At 40.8% G+C, this 12,854-nt stretch overlaps 1 pseudogene; it reads left to right on the forward strand.

The window, feature by feature from the left end:
• The window catches only part of LOC102993597 (60S ribosomal protein L31-like), a 70,726-nt pseudogene extending 58,452 nt beyond the window's left edge, over nt 1-12,274 (forward strand).
• The last annotated feature ends 580 nt before the right edge of the window (nt 12,275-12,854 follow it).

Here is a 12,854-nt window from a genome sequence, read left to right on the forward strand (position 1 = left end):
CCCAGGGGCTACTCTTCGTTGCGGTGCGCGGGCTTCTCATTGCGGTGGCTTCTCTTGTTGCGGAGCACGGGCTCTAGGCGCGTGGGCTTCAGTAGTTGTGGCTCGCGGGCTGTAGAGCGCAGGCTCAGTAGTTGTGGTGCATGGGTTTAGTTGCTTCGAGGCGTGTGGGATCCTCCTGGACCAGGAATGGAACCTGTATCCCCTGCATTGGCAGGCAGATTCCTAACCAGTGTGCCACCAGGGAAGTCCCCCATTTATTTTTAAATCACATCTCTTATTAAAGTCTAGATTTCTGCTGGATGCCCGTGACCAAGGAATTATATTGAGATGAAAAGGTTTGCTATTCTCTCCCTGACAGTCATTTAGCCTGTTGTCCATTGGGGTTCCATGAATTGTTTTTTCCCCCCCTCTGGCATTGGGTTGTCTCATTTTCTTCTATTTTGCTTTCCATACACTCCCCTGGCCTCTGCTGGTCTAATTCTGTGAAAAACTAATTATAGCCAGGGGTAGAGGTCAGATGTAAGAATGAATGAGACTCCATGTAACCAAAACCAGAATCAACATCGGAATAAACTATTCTAAGTGCCGTTCTCAAGAGCACATCTCACCTGAGTTGTGGTAGCATTTACCTTTCAGGTGTGAGGATGTCATTTTGTCCTCAAAAAGTGTTTCATAATCCACTAATTATATTTGCTAGGTGGGTGTCACTGTTTTTTATGCAAGTGGAATTTAGGAAGGATAAATACCTTATCTAAAATCTTATGTCGTGTTTTCTCTAGAATGTTTTCTCCATTTTGCTCCCATTCCACCTGACACTCCTTTTAAGCCTTCTAAACTCTGTTCAGACATGCCTTGTCTGTGCAACGTTTCCTTACCCCCCTGCTCAGTTCAGTCTCCTAGCTCCCTGCCCCACTGCAATGGTCTCTGGGTTGTACAGACTTCTGCAGTTACGCACGTTTCTCTACATGTCTGTCTCCGCTGTGGGATTACAGGGGTGATGAGGGGCTTGTGGAATCCAAAGCGAGAGAATCTGAAGGCAAAGTGGAAACTTCTGAACTCGGCCAACAGTCTGTGCAAAAGATAAAGGGGCAACACCTAAAACCATCCCCAGCTAGATTCATTTCCTTCCTGCTTTAAAATGTTTGGGAAGGGAGTTTTCACAGCCCCCCAGTAGCCGTCAGGGCAATGGGGTTCACCTCAGGGGCTCCCAGGCCAACTCCCTGTGTTGTTTGCTGAGCACGTCTCGCTTCTCAGGCCACCTTAACCCCTCCTGGGCGCCCCTCACAGCACAGTTGCTTTTTCTGCTTCACTGCGTTTCCAGCGTGGATGCTCACGCCTCACTTCACTTTGCCCCCCTTTTTCTCACGTTTCTGTCGCCCGGGAACTTTGTTGCCTCCTTCTGAGGAGATCTGTCTTCACCACCACATCCTCCTTTACCCACCGCCTCGCCTCCCTCCCGAGCGGGCCTCCCGGGAGAGCCGGGGAGGGAGCTAACTCCTCTGGGCCCCGGGGCATGTTTTCTATTATGCGGTGAATGTTCCTTCTGACTTTTCAAATCTGTAATCAGACGGGCATGAAGTGTAATCAGCAGGTGGTGAGGACTGAATGAAAGCACAGTTTATTTAAGGGGTGAGGAGGAAGTCTACACTGGCAGGCCTGCTCTTCCAGCTTCTTCAGGCTCCTTGTGGAAAAAACCACTGGTCAGCCGGCTTAGGGTTGAAACTGGCAGGTGGACCTTGGGGAAGCTGGGTCCTGAAGCTTCACGCACAGCCTGTCCTCAGGATGCCGAAAGAACCCAGTACAGGTGTGCTGCTCCCCCCTTGAATTCCTCAGATCTGTAACAAAGCGGGGGGCCCAGGTGGCCCCACTACTCCAGCTCTAGGGTCTCCTTCCGATAGGTGATGAGAAGGGATGGAGTGGGGAAAAGAAATTTTCCAACCTCTCTCTCCTCCCACCCTCTGGTTTCTGATAGGTGCCTCCTATTGGCTGAACCCTACTGGAAACCAGAAGGCAAAGAAGCCTATTGATGCAGTCCTCAGGGACCAGCCCCCCAGGGACCAGAGCAGGGCTGAGAAGGGCAGAGAATGGATCTGTTGGGCAGAGGGAACACACAGAAAATAACCAAGCACAGTCGGTGAGGCTGAGTGGGGCAAGCACAGGGTTGGAGCCTGCTTTTCTTTAAAACTTAGGTATTGTGTCATCCTGGATTTTTTGCAATAATTTTGATTTTTTAAAAAATTAAAATATTACTGATTTTTTTCAGCGCCTTCCCCTCCCCTGAAATTTTGCACCTGAGGCAAAATTCACCTCACCTTAATCCTGGTCCTGACGTGGTGCTCTGTGGATTAGGGGGATTATGAGTGGGTCTTATTTTCTCATTTTTGCTCACCTGTATGTTCCAGTTTTTTTTTTCCCCAAGTGATCCTATATTTCTCATAAAAACAGTTAAATGCAAGATATCTTCTTTGAAAGTAAGGATCCTTAGTTTGTACAACGCGGAGCAGACTCAGCAGAAAAATCAAATGTTTGTTGGATGAGTAAATAAAAGAATGTGTACGTCAACTCTATCCCCAAATTCTACCTCTTCTCAAAATTCTAACTCAAATGGTACTTCCTCATAAAACATTTCCTTATATCCCAAATCACACTGGCCGACCAAGGCCTACACAATGTGTCCGTGGCCCAGCCCCATCTCTCCATATCCCCCCTTACCTCCTGCCACCCTTCCTCTACACTATATTGGCCCCCTACTGCGTGTGGCTCCTGAAACACAGGAAGCAATTCATTGTTATTTGTTGAGAATGAGTGTGACCTCTCTCTTTTCTATCATTCTTGACATAATCTTTTGTTCTTATAGTTATGCATTTATTTTATCTCCCCTACTCTTAAGTGACTCAGACTATTTTACTCACTTTGATATGACCCTTGGTGCCTGGCACAATGCTTGGCATGTCGTTATAACAAATATTAATAGCAGTAGTAGAAGAGTCATCATTTGAGGGATTACTGTGGGCCAAACACTATATTAAACATTTATCGGTATCACCTCACTTATGTATTTTATTTTATTTTGCGGTATGAGGGCCTCTCACTGCTGTGGCCTCTCCCGTCGGGGAGCACAGGCTCCGGACGCGCAGGCTCAGCGGCCATGGCTCACGGGCCCAGCCGCTCCGCGGCATGTGGCATCCTCCCGGACCGGGGCACGAACCCGCGTCCCCTGCATCGGCAGGCGAACCCTCAACCACTGCGCCACCAGGGAAGCCCTCACTTATGTATTTTAAATGACTGTGAGGACACACATTTATAGGAATCCACACAAGTCATAAAAAAGACCGTCTATTATCAGTCCGACTTCACAGCTAAGGAAGCTGAGGTCTAGAGAGGTCAAGTAACTTGCTGAAGGTCACATTGCTAATAAGTGGCATTACAGGAAAGTGTAATCCTAAATTACATCAGATCAGTAGTTCTCAAACTGTGCTCCAGGAACTACTGAGATTCCCAAGACATTTCAGGGGAGTCTGTACATTCCAAACCACTCTTGTTTGTATACAGTGTTTTTCCTGAGGCTCCACTCCATATGATATCAAACACCTTGAAGGCAGAAGCAGAGATGAGAATCCAGCTGTCTCCAGTTAAGTCAGGCACTAAAGAGATTTTCAAAAATAATGCCAATCTTTTCACTTATTCTTTTTCTGTTTTGGAAAATATAGTTATTTTTCATAGAAAGTCTTATACATGTAATATGTTTATTATTGTTATTTTAAAATATATTAATAAATATTTAAAAAAATTCGTCAGTGTTCATTTTTAATATAGTAAATATAGATAGACATAGCCCACATAAACAAAAACCCTTTGGGGTCCTCAATAACTTTAAGAGTATTATGCAGCCCTGAGACCAAAGTCCTTGAGAATAGATGTGTTAGATAATTTCTAAGTTTCTTCTCAGCTCTCAAATGTAGGGGTTCTCTATCCGTGAAGCAGTTTTGGAGGGCAGGGGCTCAAGATCATTAATCAGTCTGAGGAAAGAGGGGCAGTCTTGGGGCCTGACTCCATGCCTAGGTTCTACATTGACTGGTCTTGGTTACCTGCATTTATTCTGATCTTAACTGCTCTGTGGACTTCTGAAAACTCCTGTTCCTGCCTTGGGCTCACACATAACTCATAGTTATAATTCAGCACTCCCAGACTCATTATTTCATTCCTTTGTCTCTCATCCTCTTCTCTGCTTTTGTGCCTTTTTTATCTTGACCCTGCTTCCAACTTTCTACACTTAGTCTTCCGTAGCAAAGGTTTTACAATACCCAAACACTTCCTGGGCTATGGATTAGCTTCAAGTGGTTTATCTTATGTTGCCCTGGGCATGTACAGGATTACAACAGATTTCATGTTTTAAATTCTTTCTCATTGATTACCTCTGGTGAAAGGAAGAGGGTGGAGGAGGAAAAGGGTGGAAGGGAAGCCTCTTTTGTAATACCTTTTGTATCTGTATAAACTAAAAAACTTTGCTTCAAAGGAAGCAAAAACAAAACCAAACAAAAACACCCAAAACTCTCCTGAAGTGTAACTCTTTCATTCTTTTTTCTTTTTAAAAAAATAATAAATTTATTTATTTATTTTAGGCTGCGTTGGGTCTATCGTTGCTGCATGTGGCCTTTCTCTAGTTGCGGCCAGCGGGAGTGACTCTTCATTGCGGTGCGCGGGCTTCTCACTGCAGTGGCTTCTCTTGTTGCGGAGCACGGGCTCTAGGCGCGCGGGCTTCAATAGTTGTGGCCCACAGGCTCAGTAGTTGTGGCGCACGGGCTTAGTTGCTCCGCGGCATGTGGAATCTTCCCGGACCAGGGCTCGAACCCATGTCCCCTGCATTGGCAGGCAGATTCTTAACCACTGCGCCACCAGGGAAATCCGTCTGAAGTGTAATTATTTCTGAGAACTTGCTTGTTTGGTCAGCAGCATTCCGTAGCAGGGAGATCACCTTGAAGGGTGGTTACAGAAGTAGGAAATATGTCATAGATCACTGCACAGTCAAGAATGAATGTGCGGGGACTTCCCTGGTGGTGCAGTGGTTAAGAATCCACCTGCCCATTCAGGGGACACGGGTTTGAGCCCTGGTCCGGGAAGATCTCACATGCCGCAGAGCAACTAAGCCCGTGAGCCACAACTACTGAAGCCCACGTGCCTAGAGCCCGTGCTCCGCAATAAGAGAAGCCACTGCAATGAGAAGCCCGCGCACGGCAATGAAGAGTCGCTCCCGCTCGCCGCAACTAGAGAAAGCCCACACGCAGCAACGATAGACCCAACGCAGCCTAAAAAAAAAAGAGTCATGTACCACAATGTTCATTGCAGCTCTGTTTACAAGAGCCAGGACATGGAAGCAGCCTAAGTGTCCATCCATAGATGAATGGATAAAGAAGATGTGGCACATATATACAATGGAATATTAGCCATAAAAAGAAACGAAATTGAGTTATTTGTAGTGAGGTGGATGGACCTAGAGTCTGTCATACAGAGTGAAGTAAGTCAGAAAGAGAAAAACAAATACCATATGCTAACACATATGTATGGAATCTAAAAAAAAAGAAAAAAAATGGTTCTGAAGAACCTAGGGGCAGGGCAAGAATAAAGACACAGACATACTAGAGGGGTGGGATAGGGAGGATGGGAGGGAGACGTAAGAGGGAGGAGATACGGGGATATATCTATATGTAGAGCTGATTCACTTTGTTATAAAGCAAGAACTAACACACCATTGTAAAGCAATTATACTCCAATAAAGATGTTAAAAAACAAAAAAGACAAACCCAAAGCACAAATACAAAAAAAAAAAAAAAAATGTAGGTGCTATTCCCAGCGAGGTCACTTATTTGCTGTGAGATCTTTGACAAGACTTGCCCTGGGTCATGACCCACATCTGTCACACAAGGGTAAGACTTGCCTTTGAAGGACAGTTAGGAGGAAAACACAAGGTCCAGACAACAAAGTCTTTTAGAAAGTTAAAAGTACTATTCAAAACCTAAGTGGTATTATTAACTGTTCCTCGTGATCAATTCTCAAAATACCATGTGAAGGAAACAGGAAACTAGATATTGATTCCACTTTTCAGATTAGAACAATAAGGCTAAAGAATGTCCCACGAGTTCCAAAGCAAATTGGTGGTCAAGCCTTCTATATCTACCATTTCCCAGTCCAAGGAAATGGCCTCAAAGCCAGAGGCCAGCGGTTAGTGATCTTCAAAGTGGGAACAGCAGCATGGACAGTTCTAAGGGAATCCATATCCAGATTCTCAGTTCATGCTCCATCTGTGAAAACAGGACTGCTAGCGTAAGCGGTTCTCCTTTCCAAAGTCTCTTTCAAAATCTGACCTTGTCTTGCTTTACAAAAGGAATGCACACTCTTACTCTGCCTTGGATTGCCCCAGGAAAACCTCTGGAGCACCAAACAAAGGGACACTTTGAAACACACATTTCTGAATAGGCGCCTTTAGTAATTAGTCAAAGAGGAAAAACAGACTGCCTACCATTTGTCTTCCATTGTCTTGTTTGTTTTTTTATTGGGAGGAATTAGCCTGCATTGGGATACTCTGAATTCAGATATTATGGAGTATGATAGTGGGGTGGGAATGACTTCACCTCCTTTGTCTCTAGTTTATTATTGAAGATAGCGTAGTTCCTAACAACAAACCCATGAAAGCAAAGCAAACATCAGATCCTCAAAATGCCTTTCCCTCTCCTATTTTTAAGGTAAACCATTCCATTGAATCCTCAATCCAGGACATGTCTTTTATGGAAAGAAAAGTACCTCCAAATGGTTGGTAGAAGTTAATAATGCTGGTTCTTTTCAAGGAGACTTAATGTGTTCTGGGACTAATAAATTATTCAAGATGTACTGGATAAACTCGTCAACAAAAGTTTTATATGATTTCCTCCAGGTTTTCTGTGCATCAATCAATCTGGTAGTTCATTAAGGCAATTTTGTCAAAACATATCATGAAATATTTATTCCAATAGCAGTCAATCCTCATTTTCTCTTTATAAAATGTTAATGATGCAAGGGCTGTACAAATTAGTGCAATATATACATTTTTCTTTCATAGAAAAAATTCAGTCATGATATCAGGCAAAATTAGTGAAGTTAATTGTGATATTTACACATAGTTTTATTTAATTATTTTCAAAAGCTGAACACCTGGTATTGATATATGCACATGCAGACATCAAAGAAATGCCATATTTTCCCTCATATTTCTTCCTTTATAAATAACTTACAATGTTAACTGCATGTTACATTGAAGTATAATTGATGACAAATGCGTGATTATCTTGTTTTCATAAATTATTCTAAATGTGAATAAATTATGTAAGAGCTTCATTATTTGAATCTTGCTTGCTTTTAGTAGTGTATCTTACAAGATGTGTTCCATAATTTATTTCTCAGTAATTTTTATATTATTCCTCAAAAATGCCTATTAACACATTTATTTGGATTTTGAAAGACAGAAATTATCTCTGATTTAGTTTATTGATTAGAAAATGAGGATCAGAGTTGACAATTAGGTTTTATGGTGAGTATATTCCATAAATAGAATGACATAAATCTCTAAGATTTTTGACAAAAATGTATTTAAAATGTGGGATGAAATAAAATTATTTTTATTGGAAAAATATTGAATCGGCTGTGGTGCATTGGAATTAATATTTTGATTTTCCCAATATCTTCTGAGTTTATCAGATTAAACAAGGTATCTCTTAAGTGAAAGAGTAACAGATATAATTCATTGTAATTACATAATACTCAACATTAATAATTAGGTAATATAATTCTTGAAATTTTAAAAAGTATACTAGTTTACAGAAATCAAGAAAGTGAATGACTCCAATAAGAAGGCAACAAATTATTTTGCAAGTTTCCAATGATTTATTTTTGTCAAAAATGAAAAAGGAAAATAAAAAACAAACAAAAAAAAATGAAAGAGGAGCTTATAATGAAATGATGGATCTAAGAAATGATCATTAATGATTGCTAAAACCATTAGATGAAAAGCTAATGGGGACCTTAATAATGAGTGGATACCCTGAACCCACTGATTAATACTATCAGAAAAAAGAGATACTCAGACGTTATGTACCTCCAATGAAACAGGAAGCACACACACACCACCTATGAAGGATTCTTTTTTTTTTTTAAGTTTTATTTAGCAGCTAAAGATGACATTTTCAAAGTGTATGGTTTTTTGGGGTTTTTTTGGGCTGTGCTGGCTCTTTGTTGCTGCCTGCGGGCTTTCTCTAGTTGTGGCGAGAGGGGGCTGCTCTTCGTTGCTGTGTGTGGGTGTCTCATTGCGGTGCCTTCTCTCTTGTTGCGGAGCACGGGCTCTAGGCACGGGGGCTTCAGTAGTTGTGGCTCGTGGGCTCAGTAGTTGTGGTGCACAGGCTTAGTTGCCCCATGGCATATGGGATCTTCCCAGACCAGAGATCGAACCTGTGTCCCCTGCATTGGCAAGCGGATTCTTAAGCACTGTTCAGTAGTTGTGGCTCGTGGGCTCAGTAGTTGTGGTGCACAGGCTTAGTTGCCCCATGGCATATGGGATCTTCCCAGACCAGAGATCGAACCTGTGTCCCCTGCATTGGCAGGTGGATCTTAACCACTGGTCCACCTATGAAAGATTCTTGCCAAAGTATCAACTCTGAATCTGACCAGGCCTAAATATCAATTTTCAGGAAATACAGAGGCCAGGGAGATGTAATCAGCAAAATCCAGAATGTGGAAAACCCTACAAGACAAATGACCCAGTTTTTCAACAAACCAATTACAAGAGGAAAGAAAAACAGGAGGAAGAATCTATCACTAAGAGACAAGAGAAATATTAGCCAAAAGCAATTTGTGGGCATCGTTACGATCTTGAATTGAAAAACCAACACTAAAATCCAAACCAAAACAAAACAAAAAGCATGTATGAGACAACCAGGGGAGATTTGAATGTTGCCTGAATACTGGATGACTTACATTTTTTAGGTGTACTGGTTTGTTTTAAAAAGAGTCCTTATATTTTAGAGCCATATATAGAGGTATTTACAGATGAAGTGGCATGATACTTGGCATTTGCTTCAAAATAATCCAGCAGTGGTGAAGGGTGGGTGATGGAGAGCAGATAGTGGGGGACGATAGAGATCAAACAGGATTGGCCATAGGTTGGTAAAGTTGTTGAAAGCTTGATGGTGGTCACGTAGAGATTCATTTCATTATTCTTCTAGATTTGTATAGACTTGAACTCTTCAATAACAAAAATTAAAAGATAAATAAATAAATGAATCTAAAAAATAAACTCACTGAAGAAATACCTAATCTAGCTGTCAGCAGATAGATCACTGAAACTAATCTTTTGATGATTGACCATTGGGTGGGTTTTGGCATATACCTTCAAAGGATTGATTGACTGACATTGCTATAACAGAACTCTCTATTCCCATCTACTTGTTTATGTGAACAGTGCTTGAATGTGTAGAAGCAAAATGAAGAAATAAAGGTTTATGCTGAACTTTTTCATTTTGGCAAGAGGTAATATTTATCCATGAATTCAAGAATAAACAGAAAAAAAAAAGCCCCATCCATTCTATTAAGAGATCTGTATTTTCAACAAATTTCTTTGTGTTTAATAATTGTTTGTATTATTTATCAAAATTTGTAATACTTACGTTGTTTTGATCAAATGTATACTAATACCAATTATAACAACCCAATCCAGAAGAAATTTTTAATATTTGGGACCTTTGGTATCAGGAAACTAAAACAAAAACAAAAACCATAAAAAATTACACAAGGATAAAAATATGTGGGGAAATGTAATGGCAATATCATTTTAAGGAGAAAAAGGAGTGATGTAAAATACTGATAGTTCTTTTTTCCTATGTGTATGAGCCATACATTCTGGTTTCTTTGTATATCTCATAAGTGGTTTTTGGTTGTTGAAAACTGCACATTTTAAATAAAATAATGTGGCAACTCTGGACAAATAGATAAAATATCTGATAGTTAAGAGTTTATTCATGTATTTTTACAAATAGGTGATGGGGTATCAATTAGAGCATTAGGATTGTATGGATATATTTTAAAGAATGATGTTAATAGTTTTATTTTAAATTGTCATTATTTATAATATACCAGAGAGCTGCCCTCTTAGCGCAGCCAGCAGCACATCAGGCTCATATAATATACCGGAAGTTACATCCTTTGCAACTCTTTAAACTTCAGAAATGTTAAATATTAGCTAAAAACGAGTAGGGAGACTACTTAGGTCTTTTTTTCTTTTATTGATTTTTTTATTGAGTAAAATTCACAAAACATAAAATTAACCATTAACCATGTTAAACTGTATAATTCAGTAGCAGTTATTACATTTACAGCGTTGCACAACCATCACCTGTATTTCCAAGACATTTTCATCACCTCAAAAGGAAACTCTAGGGTACTTCCCTGGTGGCGCAGTGGTTAAGAATCTGCCTGCCAATGCAGGGGATACAGGTTTGAGCCCTGGTCCGGGAAGACCCCACATGCCACGGAGCAACTAAGCCTGTGCGCCACAACTACTGAGCCTGCGCTCTAGAGCCCGTGCTCCGCAACAAGAGAAGCCATGGCAATCACCACAACGAAGAGTAGCCCCTGCTCGCTGCGACTAGGGTAAAGCCCGCGCACAGCAACAAAGACCCAACGGAGCCAAAAATAAATAAATAAAATAAATTTTTTAAAAAAGAAAAAAAAAGGGAAACTCTACACCCATTAAGCAATCACTCCTCCTGGCAACCACTAATCTGTTTTCTGTTTCTATGGATTTACTACTCTGGACGTTTCATATAAATGGAATCATACAGTATGTAACCTTGTCTAGCTTCTTTCACTTAACATGTTTTTGCTGTTTATCCAAGTTGTAGCATGTATCAGTATTTCAGTCCCTTTTATGGTTGAATAGCATTCCACTAAATGGATATATCACATTGTGCTTTTTCACTCATCAGCTGATGGACATTTGGGTTGTTTCTACCTTTTGGCTATTATGAATAGTGCTGCTATTATGAACATAGGTGTACAAGTATTTATTTGAATACCTATTTTCAATTCTTTTGGTTCTATACCTAGGAGTGAAGTTGCTGATAATTTTGTTTAACTTTTTGAGGAACTACCAAACTTTTCCACAGCCACTGCAACATTTTACATTTCCACCAGCAATGTATGAAGGTTCCAATTTCTCCACAACTTTGACAACTCTTGTTATTTTCCATTTAAAAAGAAGTCGTGGGCTTTCCAACCCTGGCCGGGCAGGATGCCTCCTGCGATGAAGGGCGGCAAGAAGAAGGTCCAGTCTGCCATCAGCGAGGTGGTGACCAGAGAATACACCATCAACATTCACAAGCGCATCGTGGAGAGGGTTTCAAGAAGCTTGCCCCTCGGGCACTCAGAGAAATCCGGAAATCTGCCATGAAGGAGATGGGAACTCCAGATGTACTCATTGACACCAGGCTCAACAAAGCTGTCTGGGCCAAAGGAATAAGGAATGTCCCATACTGTATCCGTGTGCGGTTGTCTAGAACACATAATGAAGATGAAGATTCACCAAACAAGCTCTATACATTGGTTACCTGTGTACCTGTCACCACTTTCAAAAATCTACAGACAGTGTGGATGAGAACTAACTGCTGATTGTCCAATAAAGTTATAGAACTGCCAAAAGAAAAAAAAAAGTTATGGTTAACTTAGTGGGTGTGAAGTGGTATCTCAATGTGATTTTCATTTTCATTTTCCTAACGAGTAACAATGTTGAATATCTTTTAATATGCTTGTTAACTGCAACTACCTAGTATTCACAAAATTACCTTAGGAGGTGTACAAACAAAAAATGTATGGCTCATGACTCTAGGCCTAAACTGCTGTGTTTCTTTTCTTTTGTTTTTTTAACATCTTTATTGGAGTATAATTGCTTTACAATGGTGTGTTAGTTTCTGCTTTATAACAAAGTGAATCAGCTATACGGATACATATATCCCCATGTCCCCTCCCTCTTGCATCTCCATCCCACTCTCCCTATCCCAACCCTCTAGGTGGACACAAAGCACTGAGCTGATCTCCTTGTGCTGTGCAGCTCCTTCCCACTAGCTAGCTATTTACATTCGGTAGTGTATATATGTCCATGCCACTCTCTCACTTCATCCCAGCTTACCCTTCCCTCTCTCCATGTCCTCAAGTCCATTCTCTATGTCTGTGCCTTTATTCCTGTCCTGCCCCTAGGTTCTTCGGAACCATTTTTTTTCTTTTCTTTTTTAGATTCCATATATATGTGCCAACAGTGCAAGAGGGTTCCCTTTTCTCTACACCCTCTCCAGCATTTATCGTTTGTAGATTTTTTATGATGGCCATTCTCACCGGTGTGAGGTAATACCTCATTGTAGTTTTGATTTGCATGTCTCTAATGATTAGTGATGTTGAGCATCCTTTCGTGTGTTTGTTGGCAATCTGTATATCCTCTTGGAGAAATGTCTATTTAGACCTTCTGCCCATTTTTGGATTGGGTTCTTTGTTTTTTGATATTGAGCTGCATGAGCTGCTTGTATATTTTGGAGATTAATCCTTTATCAGTTGCTTCATTTGCAAATATTTTCTCCCATTCTGAGGGTTGTCTTTTCATTTTGTTTATGGTTCCTTTGCTGTGCAAAAGCTTTTAAGTTTCATTAGGTCCCATTTGTTTATTTTTGTTTTTATTTCCATTTCTCTCGGAGGTGGGTCAGAAAGGATCTTGCTGTGATTTATGTCATAGAGTGTTCTGCCTGTGTTTTCCTCTAAGAGTTTTATAGTGTCTGGTCTTACATTTA

Source organism: Physeter macrocephalus, chromosome 17, assembly GCF_002837175.3.
Source record: "Physeter macrocephalus isolate SW-GA chromosome 17, ASM283717v5, whole genome shotgun sequence".
NCBI lineage: Eukaryota > Metazoa > Chordata > Mammalia > Artiodactyla > Physeteridae > Physeter > Physeter macrocephalus.